Source organism: Moschus berezovskii, chromosome 6, assembly GCF_049115385.1.
Source record: "Moschus berezovskii isolate FMDL1 chromosome 6, NW_MosBer_1.0, whole genome shotgun sequence".
Classification (NCBI taxonomy): Eukaryota; Metazoa; Chordata; class Mammalia; order Artiodactyla; family Moschidae; genus Moschus; species Moschus berezovskii.
Window position 1 is genome coordinate 15,214,542 of NC_142465.1, and position 13,484 is coordinate 15,228,025.

Below are 13,484 nucleotides of genomic sequence, written 5' to 3' on the forward strand. Positions count from 1 at the left end.
TGCCTTCAATCTTTCCCAGCATCAGGATCTTTTCCAATATAGGCTCTTCACATCAGGTGGCCAAAGTATTGGAGCTTAATTTTATTTAAAGAGTACATAAGAATTGCTTTTTCATTTTGTGTTTGTTTGATAATGGCCGAGGCTGAATTTTTAAAAATAAACATTTAAGTGCTAATTATATTTCTTCTTTTGTTTGCCTACTTATATTATAATTATAATTTATTTTATCTTTTCCCATTAATTTGTAAGAATTATTTATAAAACAAGCAATTATTTCTGCCATATTTGCAACTTTGTTTTAAAACTAGTTAACTCTTTTTGAATGCTAATTAAACTAGTTTATGTCATAACCACCATGCCTAGGGGTTTACATATGCTAGCTCATTAAATTCTCAAAGCTAATTATGAGAAAGGTGCTATTGTCGCCCTCATTTTAGAATAGGAAACTTATGTGTAAAATAGTTTAGTAGTAAATTCTAGTAAGGAAAACCAGAAATCAGATTAAAACAGACTCCCGAACTCTTACTACTTCCCTAGAAAGATCTAACCTATTCCAGTTGACATATTGCTTTTGGTCTGTCTTTGAACATATTTAAAGCCCTGACTATGTAAACTTCCCTGGTGGCTCAGATAGTTAAGAATCTGCTGGCAATGCGGGAGACCTGGGTTTGATTCCTCAGTTGGGAAGATCCCCTGGAGGTGGACAGAGCAACGCATTCCAGTATTCTTGCCTGGAGAATCCCCACGGACAGAGGAGCCTGATAGGCTACAGTCCATGGGGTCACAAAGAGTCGGACATGACTGAGGACTAAGCACATGTGTAAGATTATATTATTTCTTAATTTGTATTTTAGTTCCTTGATTCAGTTCAGTTCAGTCCCTCAGTCGTGTCCGACTCTTTGTGACCCCATGAATCACAGCATGCCAGGCCTCCCTGTCCATCACCAACTCCCGGAGTTCACTCAAACTCACGTCCATCAAGTTGGTGATGCCATCCAGCCACCTCATTCTCTCTCTGTCATCCCCGTCTCCTCCCGCCCCCAATCCCTCCCAGCATCAGAGTCCTTTCCAGTGAGTCAACTTGTCACATGAGGTGGCCAAAGTATTGGAGTTTCAGCTTCAGCATCAGTCCTTCCAGTGAACACCTAGGACTGATCTCCTTTAGAATGGACTTGCTGGATCTCCTTGCCGTCCAAGGGACTCTCAAGAGTCTTCTCCAACACCACAGATCAAAAGCATCAATTCTTCGGCGATCAACTTTCTTCACAGTCCAACTCTCACATCCATACATGACCACGGGAAAAACCATAGCCTTGACTAGACAGACCTTTGTTGGCAAAGTAATGTCTCTGCTTTTTAATATGCTATCTAGTTTGATCATAACTTTCCTTCAAAGGAGTAAGCGTCTTCAAATTTCATGGCTGCAATCAGCATCTTCAGTGATTTTGGAGCCCAAAAAAATAAAGTCTGACACTGTTTCCTCTGTTCCCCATCTATTTCCCATGAAGTGATGGGACCAGATACCATGATCTTTGTTTTCTGAATGTTGAGCTTCAAGCCAAACTTTTCACTCTCCTCTTTCACTTTCATCAAGAGGCTTTTTAGTTCCTCTTCTTTAGTTCCTTGATTAGGAGAGAGTAAATACTAATTCCTGGTTATTTTCTGCTTAGTGAGATACATAGAAAAGGTATGGGTTGCAGTGCTAGCTCTTTGAATCAAAAGTCTAAAATGTGTTGGCAGTACGCATACAGAAGTTGGGTATTTATTAATAGTGTTTCATTTCAGCTACACAGTATGCACCATGAATGATGCCCACTAGAATTGTGTGTACAGCGCCACAGTTGTGCATTGTTAACCCTGAGTTGCTATAGTTAGGTATACAATTAATAGCTTATAAGATCAGGTAAAATAAACATTTAAACTTATCTACTAGATATTTTTAGTTCTGTCTTTTGGAATATTGGGCCTTTTACATATTCATGCTACTAGATTGTGGGTACGATGCTGTGTGCCCATATAAACAGTTGTTATGTTTCTCTTGAAAGCATTCCTTAAACCAATTAAGTGATGTACATATTAATTCCTCATCGTAAATAGTGGTTTAATAATGAGCATATAGGAAGTCAGCATCACAGGGGTGAAAAATCTCAGGCTCTGAATTAGAAAGACTGTAGAAATTCATGTTCTGTCATTTACTGTGGGACCTTGGGCAAATGAATAAGCCTTTGTTGCCTTCCATTTAAAATACGCACCATAAGAGCATCAACCTCTGTCAGGTATATTTTGGTGATTAAATGTGATATTTAATGTACCAGAAAAACAAGTTAAAGTGATAATGTTAGTTATTGATATAAAATAAGATAAAAAATAAGTATTAATCTCAAAACAGTGCTATTAAATAGTATCTAGCAACTGTCAATATAGAACTTTGTGAGTTTTATTCTTAGGGCTCTGCTTTCAGGCCCTCTGAAGTCTCCTTCACTTCAGTGGATATGCATACCAATAAATTAGGCCATTGTAAAAAGTACACACTTGACCTGGTTGTCAGTGAACTACAGCTTTTTTTCAGCTGGGAGAATGCTTGCTCCTTTCGCATTAACTGTTTTTCAGTTAAATCAAAATTGAAACAATGATTTCAGTTTATTTTCCAGAATGTTGAAAGTGATGACTTCGTTTATTATTAAGAGCAACATCTGGTAACATTTCAGAGCATGCAAATCAGTTAATCCCCTTTGATTTGGTTTTATTCTCTCTTTTCAAGAGGGCTATAGCTTTCTTATTGGTCCAAAATGGAATTATGTTTAATACAAAAGAAATAATCAGCAGGTTGTTTATCAATATCAAACAGATTATGCACTGTGAGTATATAGATAGTTATGAGTGCATAGAATAAGAACTCCTCGCATATTACAAGAACTCTAATATAATGGATTTACTTTTATCATTAAAAAATAGTTCTTTAATGTGAAATAATTTTAATGCTGCTTTGCTTATCACTGTCACCTGAATGAGTTATATTATAATAATGGTCAAGGCTAATTTTGGCTAACATCTCTAGGAAAACAAAATAAATGAACCTGATTTATTTTAGGGAATTGGCTTCATGTGAAATATTATTATTTAAAAAAAATTTAAAATATAAGCTGGCTTTAACTAGTGTTTTAAAATCAAGATGGAGTTTTTTGCATAAGAGTATCATACTTAATAAAATCATAAACCATTTCTTCATTAAAAATTTTTACTACGTCTTTAGTGATGGCATTTATATTTTTATCACTAGAGACAGTTTTTCATGTTCATGTTATCTAGTCTTTTTGCAGTGTAAAGAACCAAGAAAGTGATAAACTTTATAACTTATTATAGAAAGAATAAAATATTTCCTACTCAAAAAACTTGGTTTTCCTATTTATCATCTACTGTTTGATTCCAAAATAATTATAATTGTTTCTACAGAATTTGCAGCGTATTATTCATTTATTGCTAAGCATGTTTGGGAATACAAAACTCCTATCATTCTCCTGGAACTATTATAAATATTAGATATATATTTCATAAGTCTGTTCCAGTAAGAAAAGTATGATTAATAATAACTAAAACTCTAGCACTTTCCTAAATTATGCCAATTACTTGATCTAGATTTTATTTTTCATTTGATTTATATTGCATGCACTCATGACAATACTTTTAATTATTATTTTCAGAAAGTATAATGGATAAATAGTATATTATCTCCACCATCATCATCACATTTGCTGTATTATGTCTGTTTTATAAAATAAAATTCATAACCTAAGACACTGCTGAATTTTAAAATACACAGAAATATTTTAAAAGCAATAAAATGAACATCTGCATTTGGAGAGCCAAATGAGAGTTCTTAGTGGCCAAAACATCCTGAATTAAATTTAACAGTATTTCAAAGAAATTGATTTTTAAATATTATTTCATCATATTGGAAGCTGTTTTCATTTTAATTCATCCATATAGTTAATTACTCACATTTCTACTTTTTTCATAAATTAGTTCAAAAACCAGAGAATCTGGTGTCATTAAAATTAAGCTATTTTTTCTTTCGACCACTTTTAAAGAGAATATATTGCCAAATATCTTGGCTACTGTAAATAGTGCTGCAATGAGCATGGGAGGGCAGATACGCCTTTGAGATCTTGATTCCAATTTTTTGGATATATACCCAGAAGTGTTACTACTGAGTTGTATGGTCATTCTGTTTTTAACTTTTTGAGGAGTCTCCATTTCATTTTCCATAGTGGCTGCAGCATTGAACAGCCCCACCAATAGTTACATGGTTTCATTTCTCCACAGTCTATCCAATATTTGCAATATTTGGGGTTTGTTTTTGTTTTTTTTTGATAATTGCCTTCTTAAAAGATGTGAGGTGATAGCTCATTTTGGTTTAATTTACATATTCTTGATAATTAGTGATGTTGAACCTCTTTTTATAATATTGGTCATTTGGATGATTTCTTTAGAGAAACAACTATTCACGTTCTTTGCCCATTTTTAAAACTGAGTTATTTTCTTTTTTGCTATTGAGCTGCAGGAGTCCCTTATATATTTTGGATTGTATATATCTCCTAGTGCAAATATGCCAACATTTGTTTTCGGTATATGTCATCTGAAGTGGAACTACGGGAGAGTATGTAAATGTTCTATATCATAACACAATGCCAAAATGATTTGTGGAATGGTTTATTTATTCAAAAAGTATTTATTGAAAAAAATACTGTGAGAAGCATCATTGTGTACCCATAATATATTAATGAATGAAAATAAAGGATATTTCCTTCATCCAAGTTTACAGGTAGCTGTAGAATACAAACGATTCATATAACAAGTAAATTACAGAATATGCTAGAAGGTGATAAGCATTATGGGGGAAAGTATAATAGTCTTAAGTATACTGAAAGGACTGTTGAGCAAGGACTGGGAAGAATTTAATTCCATTGAAAATTCATTTAAGCAAGAATTGAATACCCGTTTTCACTATCCAAAAGAAATTCAAAGAGTAGTTTTGTTTTATGGAAAAGTCAGTGTGTACTAATGTATTTAGATCTTTCACAAAAGTGAGATGGACTAGTGTAAAATTTCAGAAAGTGGAAGATATCTGCACTTGAATGTTAAGCAGACAAGGATTTTCTAAAAAAATGTATGTGGTGTTTAAAGATATGTAGAAGTCAAATATAACCCCAGGACTTCTATCCTGAGCTACCAGAAATTTGAGTTGCCATCTCCTGAAATGATGTCTAACAGAAAAGGTTTGTTGAAGAAAGACCGGGAACATAGTTTTGGGTATGTTCATATAAGTTTAAAATATTCATTTGGCATCCAAGTAAAGATGTCACATATACAGGATTTTTCAAACCATTATGGTTTGTTATGGGATACTGAACACAGTTCCCGGTGCTATATAATAGGATCTTGCTGTTATCCTCTCTGTATGTAATAGTTTGCATCTGCTAGTTCTAAACTCCCAATCCAACCCTTCCCCACCCCCGCTTCCCCTTGGCAGCCACAAGTCTGTTCTCTATATCTGTGAGTCTGTTTCTGTTTCATAGTTCATTTGTGTCCTATTTTAGATTCCACATTTAAGTGATATCATATAGTATTTGTCTTTCTCTCTCTGACTTATTTAGCTGAGTATGACAATCTTTAGGTTCATCCATGTTACTGTTCAGTTCAGTTCAGTTCAGTCGCTCAGTCGTGTCCGACTCTCCGCGACCCCATGAATCACAGCACGCCAGGCCTCCCTGTCCATCACCAACTCCCGGAGTACACTCAAACTCATGTCCACAGAGTCGGTGATGCCATCCAGCCATCTCATTCTCCGTCGTCCCCTTCTCCTCCCGCCCCCAACCTTTCCCAGCATCAGAGTCTTTTCCAGTGAGTCAACTTGTCGCATGAGGTGGCCAAAGTACTGCAGTTTCAGCTTTAGCATCAGTCCCTCCAATGAACATCCAGGATTGATCTCCTTTAGAATGGACTGGTTGGATCTCCTTGCAGTATAAGGGACTCTCAAGAGTCTTCTCCAACACCACAGTTCAAAAGCATCGATTCTTCGGCGATCAGCCTTCTTCACAGTCCAACTCTCACAACCATACATGACCACGGGAAAAACCATTGCCTTGACTAGACGGACCTTGGTTGGCAAAGTAATGTCTCTGCTTTTTAATATACTATCAAGGTTGGTCATAACTTTCCTTCCAAGGAGCAAGCGTCTTTTAATTTCATGGCTGCAATCAGCATCTGCAGTGATTTTGGAGCCCAAAAAAACAAAGTCTGACACTGTTTCCACTGTTTTTCCATCTATTTCCCATGAAGTGATGGGACTGTAAAAGGCACTATTTCATTCTTTTGTGTAAGTGAGTAATATTCATCTTCCTATCCATTCATCTGTCAATGGAAATTTAGGTTGTTTCCATGTTTTGGCTATTGCAAATAGTGCTGTTTTAAAGATAGGGATGCATGTGTCTTTGTATAGTTTTTCCAGATACATGCCCAGGAGTGGGATTGCTGAATCATGTGGAAACTGCATTTAAAGTTTTTTGAGGAAATTTTATACTGTTTTCCATAGTGGTTACACCAACCTATATTTCCATCACCAGTACAGGAGGGTTCCCTTTTCTCCACACCTTCTCTGGAATTTGTTATTCGTAAACTTTTTAATGATGGTCATTATGACCAATGTGAGGAGGTACCTCCTTGTAATTTTGATTTGCACTTCTCTAATAATTAGCATTGACTATGCCAAAGCCTTTGACTGTGTGGATCACAATAAACTGTGGAACATTCTGAAAGAGATGGGAATCCCAGACCACCTGCCCTGCCTCTTGAGAAACCTGTATGCAGGTCAGGAAGCAACAGTTAGAACTGGACATGGAACAACAGACTGGTTCCAAATAGGAAAAGGTGTACGTCAAGGTTGTATATTGTCACCTTGCTTATTTAACTTATATGCAGAGTACATCATGAGGAACGCTGGGCTGGAAGAAGCACAAGCTGGAATCAAGATTGCTGGGAGAAATATCAATAACCTCAGATATGCAGATGACACCACCCTTATGGCAGAAAGTGAAGAGGAACTCAAAAGCCTCTTGAAGAAAGTGAAAGAGGAGAGTGAAAAGGTTGGCTTGAAGCTCAACATTCAGAAAACAAAGATCATGGCATCTGGTCCCATCACTTCATGGGAAATAGATGGAAAAACAGTGGAAACAGTGTCAGACTTTGTTTTTTTGGGCTCCAAAATCACTGCAGATGCTGATTGCAGCCATGAAATTAAAAGACGCTTGCTCCTTGGAAGGAAAGTTATGACCAACCTTGATAGTATATTAAAAAGCAGAGACATTACTTTGCCAACCAAGGTCCGTCTAGTCAAGGCAATGGTTTTTCCCGTGGTCATGTATGGATGTGAGAGTTGGACTGTGAAGAAGGCTGATCGCCGAAGAATCGATGCTTTTGAACTGTGGTGTTGGAGAAGACTCTTGAGAGTCCCTTGTACTGCAAGGAGATCCAACCAGTCCATTCTAAAGGAGATCAATCCTGGATGTTCATTGGAGGGACTGATGCTAAAGCTGAAACTGCAATATTTTGGCCACCTCATGCGACGAGTTGACTCACTGGAAAAGACTCTGATGCTGGGAAAGGTTGGGGGCGGGAGGAGAACGGGACGACGGAGAATGAGATGGCTGGATGGCATCACCGACTCTGTGGACATGAGTTTGAGTGTACTCCGGGAGTTGGTGATAGACAGGGAGGCCTGGCGTGCTGTGATTCATGGGGTCGCGGAGAGTCGGACACGACTGAGCGACTGAACTGAACTGAATAATTAGCAATGAGCTTTTTTTTTTTTTTTATGTGCCTATTGGCCATGTGTATGTCTTCTTTGAAGAAAATCTATTGAAGTCTTCAGCCCATTTTTTGACAGTTGTTTTTTGGGTCATTGTCGTTTTTGAGTTGTAAGAGCTGTTGGATATCAAAGAAACAGTTTTATTCTCTGTTTGAGAAAGGGGAGTTTGGAGTTAGAGAGTAAATTCTCTGCAGGCAATATAAATTTGGAAAAAGTTATAATATTCCAAATATAAATTTGGAAAAAGATAAAACTATAAGGATGTGATTGTATATAGAGAAGAAAATATAAGGTCAAGAAGAAGAGGGGCTGGCAAAAAGTAGGAATTAGACAGGAAAGAAATCAAGAGTGTGGTGTCCAGAAAGCCAGAAGCAAAAGTATATTAAGTACACAGTGATCAACGTTGTTAAACACTGCTACGAGGTCACATAAAATGAGAACAGAATTAACCATAAGGATGTAGCAACGTACAAATCATTGATGTCCTTCCCAAGAACACTTTCAGTGGAACAGTGGAAGTGAAGGCCTAATTAAAACAGCATCACAGAAAATAGGAAGAAAGAAAGACCAGTTTATAACCCCAGCAGTGATATATGAGATCCTACATAGAACAACAGAAATAGCCATGTCATTTACCAGGTCTCATTCAATGATAACCATTCTCTATTCATATTATCTTCCACATTTGGTCAGCAGCTCTTCTATTAATATCACCTGCTGTGATTTGTGACTCATTTATAAATCTCTTCCCTGCACTCCATACTCACTCACTTAGCTTCTCTTATTGATACTGTTGAAATGCATCCTGTGGGCTTCCTGCCTTACCCCATCCAGCCCCCGACACAATAACTGTAGCTTTTCTAAACCAAATCTGACATTTTATAGATTCTTTGGTCCCCTACATACCATACACTCACAATTTTAAATGGAAATTTTTATTTCCTCTCATCAACTTATTTAAGATTGAGCAACTTTAAATTATTTTGAAAATTGCCAGCAGCCTTAAAAAGAATAAATAACATTTATTGAACATCTCTAGGAATAAGTTGTGGAATTTCTGACTTTGACAAAAAAGAGTAACAAAGATTGCATAATATGTTATACAGGATAGTAAAGTTCTTGAAGCTTCTCAGAAGTGAGAACAATGTACAAATCAAATCAAGATACGATGTCAGGGGCATGCCAGTTAGTACTTTTGATGTAGTAGAACAAAGAAAAAAATAATGATAATGACAAAGTGGGCCAAGAATGGAGGCTGATGAACGCTTATGTGATGTCTGAAGGTGTTATTGAGAGAAGACTAATATTGATAAGTCTTCTTTCCAGTATCATGTTGCATCAGGGTAAAATATCCTTAACAGCAATCAGTAAATTGAAGTAGCAGGCTATTTGTTTATTTTTTTATTAAACAATGAGATTTGAATGTGCTCCATACTGAAATTTCAGAATCTCTTGATATATTGGTTTGCCATGACCTTGGGTTATTACTATTAGGGCAATCATGGAAATTTGAAAATACCACTCTTTTGCTTAAAACCCTGATTATAGGATAAAGTCATTGCTCCTTTAGCAAAATGAAAATCCTTCACACACAGTAGCTTCCTTTTCTTTTTAGTTACTATCTTGTGTATTCTGTGTCACCAGTGTCCATAAATAAACAGTACATTCACACAGGTAATTGTGGAGAGTTTAATAAAAATGTCAAACATATGTTAGGTATCATAGTGAGAACAATTCAATAAAATAATTACCAGAGATACTATAATAAAAACACAAATAAACGTTGTAGTTGGTTTATGAAGGATTTTATGTTTGAAAAAATTTTGCCCAATTGAGACACAAACCCAGTTCAGGGCAAGTTATAAATAACCAAATCAAATGCAAACAATCAGAGATGACAATGTACAATGCAAATTAAAAATGAGTAATAGAGTTAATAAAATTATCCAGATCTATAAATTAGTCTCAACATTTTAATAGCCATACTCCTGTCCTTGGCAACCTCCTTAATTTTACTGAATGATTGGTTCTATAGAAAAGTGTATCAGTTAATATTAGTGGACATAGCTTGTTTTGTTTTTGATAAAAGAAAAAGGAATAAGACTGTTTATTTTGCCAACCAAGGTTGACCTTGTAAAATCTGAGTCCTATAATTTAGTATCACTTGGTAAAGACAGCTCTTGGCTGATTAGAAAGGAAGCAATACTTCTGTGGTAAACCAAAAGGCTTTCATTCATATTATTGCACTAAATAGACCTTAGAGGTCAGCAGGGCAGAGAATGTTATGATCCCTATTTCAGAACTGAGAGATCATAGTGTCAGTGTTTGCAACCATTTCAGTTTCCCACAGATTATTTATAGAAGAGATAGAATGTGAATTTAAGTCTCCTAAAATCAGACTCCAGAAGTCTTTAATGCAGTTCAGTTTAATCCAGTCAAGCAGCCGTGAGTACCAGGTACTGACTGATGTGCATTCAAAGTCAGATGGAAAGGAGTTCTGTCCTTTAGGAATTTATAACATGGTTTGAGAAAAGAAACCTACACATTTGATGACATGATGCAGAAACTCATTCTGAGACCTATAAATTTTTTTAAATATAAAGCCCTATATATAGAAACAACAAAACATTGTGATTATTGTGTACAGAGAGGGATTGCATACAATAAACACTGTATAGTAAACCCTTTCTAAACGGGTTTTCTCCAACTTATTGCCAAGATTTTCCCCAAATAGTTTATAAAACACTGATTAAAACACTTCTCAGCCCTTTCTCTGATGTGTTAAAGTTATAAGTGAATGTATGAAATGGTTTTATACAAATTTAGTGTATAATTATTCCTGTTACTTGGTTGAAATTACTGTACTTAATTGAAAATTAGATGGAATTCAGGAATATTCCTATAATGTGGTAAAATTACCTTTAATATTTTAATCCTTAAATATCTGTCATTATGCTTTTCAGGGCATTCTGTGGCATAAAGGTACACTCCTGTGTCTTAAACATATATCCATTCAGAATGTACAAGTATTTTAAATACTAAAGTACTCAAGGAAATTGTAGTCATTTTGTTCCCTCCTTCACCTTGCAAGGGCTTCCCTAGTTGCTTAGCTGGTAAAGAATCCACCTGCAATGCAGGAGATCTGGGTTTGATCCCTGGGTTGGGAAGATCCCCTGGAGAAGGGAATGGCTACGCACTGCCATTTCCTGGCCTGCAGAATTCCAGGGGCTCTATAGCCCATGCAGTTGTAAAGAGTCGGACAGGACTGAGTAACTTTCACTTTCACCTCGCAAAATGCTGATTATTTGGTATGTTATAGAATGCCTTGGAAAAAAGTATGAATGTATGTTGTAATGTTTTTCTAAAGGTCATGAAGATTTGAGGGAAATGCAGAAATGAAGTTGAAAATTGTATTTTTCCTGAAGTATCACCGCTAGCTTTACCTTGATCAACAGTGCAACCATGCAAAGGGAATAGAAATATGAAGTAAATTTATTTTAGTTAGGTTGAATGATATACTATATGCTGAAAAATAAATATAAGTGCAATGATAACATTTATTGATTGTTTACCATCAATAACACAAAGTGTTTGCTAAAGGTGTCACACATATAATCTCATATTTTACTTGCAGTTGTTAACTGTTTTCTCCATTTTATAGTTGAGGAAACTGAGTTTTAAATAAGTTAATAATATACCCAATATATGCAGTGGATATAAGATGAAAACTCACAATTTTCTAGTTTTAGCACCTCATTTTTATGCTTTGATTTCACCACCTTAGTTTCAGGGTAATTTAACAGTAGGAAAAAAAAAAATTAAGAAGAGTTTTTCTTTCCTTAAAATTCTAGAACTAATGTGAACTAATTGATGATACCCAAATAATTTTTTCTTGCCATCTGTTTCTTGGATAATTTTTGGCTAGTAGACATCATTTTATATTGTTTTACTATTTAAAATAATAATAATAATATGTCCAGGGCTAGTTTAAAAATATTAGTTTCTTGTGAATGCCTAGCAGCTTTTGTCTCTGACATAATTTAATTTTTTCTTTTGATCATACCTTAAAGAAAAGATGTATTATCCATGAAGTATTGCTGAAACAAATGAGGAAAATAGTTAACCAAAAAATTATATTTAAAAATTAAGTTCCTTTTCCAAATTATCATACATTTTTTATGGATAAGATATGCTTATATATGTTTCATTATTCCATAAAAATATTCCTGAAAACTTCACTGATAAACGACGAACCTTGAAAGACATTAAAATGTAAGGAGGATTTCAGCTAAAGTTTTCAAATTCTTTAAACATGCAAATAAAACATTATAAAAGCAAAAATACACTTTTTTTCTTTTACTAATCTAGGAAATGCAAAGACATAAAAGCCAAACAATATGGATGGAATTCTTAAATGAAAGTAATGAATCATGTCAGCACTAATAAGACAAAAGATCTCACAATATTTTTGCATCTTTTTATCGATGAAAGCAATTACTTTGCTTCGCCATGTGTGGTCGGCTCATTTTTTAAAACCTGCATGATTTTTTTCTCTTCCTTAGTTTCAAAATTATAGCTTCAAAGAAAGCACTGTTCTGTAAATTCCTATGGCAAAGTAGGATTTATGAAATCTTATGAAACTTGCAGATGGTGGGCAAAAGAAGGGAAACAAGGCTATTGGCATTGTGCTCGAATCCTTAAAATCATTGATCAATTTGCATTAGGCATTATTGTCACCATTCTGAAGATAAGGAAATGAAGGCCAGAGAAAGATCAACTAGAACAATTCAGCAACTATGCTTCTTCCTTAAAAAGAAGAGAAAGCAGCATAGTGTTCACTCGTAGTAGACACACTTATAATTTCTGGAAATTGCTTTCAAGCCTTGAATATATCCTTGAAACCATTGACTGGCATTCTTCTTAACTTTTAAACTTGGACTTTTAACCACAAGCTCCGAACTTAATTTTTTTTAAAATACTCTACCAGTCTCAGTCATTATTGGATAAATACAGACATGATTATCTATTAATTTAGTAAACTAATTTTCAAACTATATTAGAAAGTATTGGGCTTCCCCGGTGGCTCAGTGGTAAAGAATCTGCCTGCAACGCAGGTGACTCAGGAGACACGGATTCAATCCCTGGGTCAGGAAGACCTACTGGAGGAGGGCATGGCAACCCACTCCAGTATTCTTTCTGGGAATATCCCATGGACAGAGGAGCCTGAGGGGATATCCAAGAGATTTCAAAGAGCTGGATATGATGGAAGTGACTCAGCACACACACATAGATTTAAATTTCATTCATTATATTGTGCAAAAACTAAATATTTAACCAATTTTGCAGTTGGCTTTTTGTTTCCGGTGTCAGAAGGTGTCCAAAAAATATTCCTGCAGGAATTCTACCACAGCAGCTACATATTTCTAGAATGCAGTACTCTCTTATGTCACTCACTGTTCCCCTCAGTTAGCAACCCTTATGTTTCCGTGGCTTTCATGGGAACAACAACAAAAAATAATTTTACTGGATGATTTGAACTTAACAAATGATCTGATCAGCAACAAGAAAGTGTCTTCTCTTTTGTAGAAGGTGTATTAAACATTTGTTTCCATCTTAACAC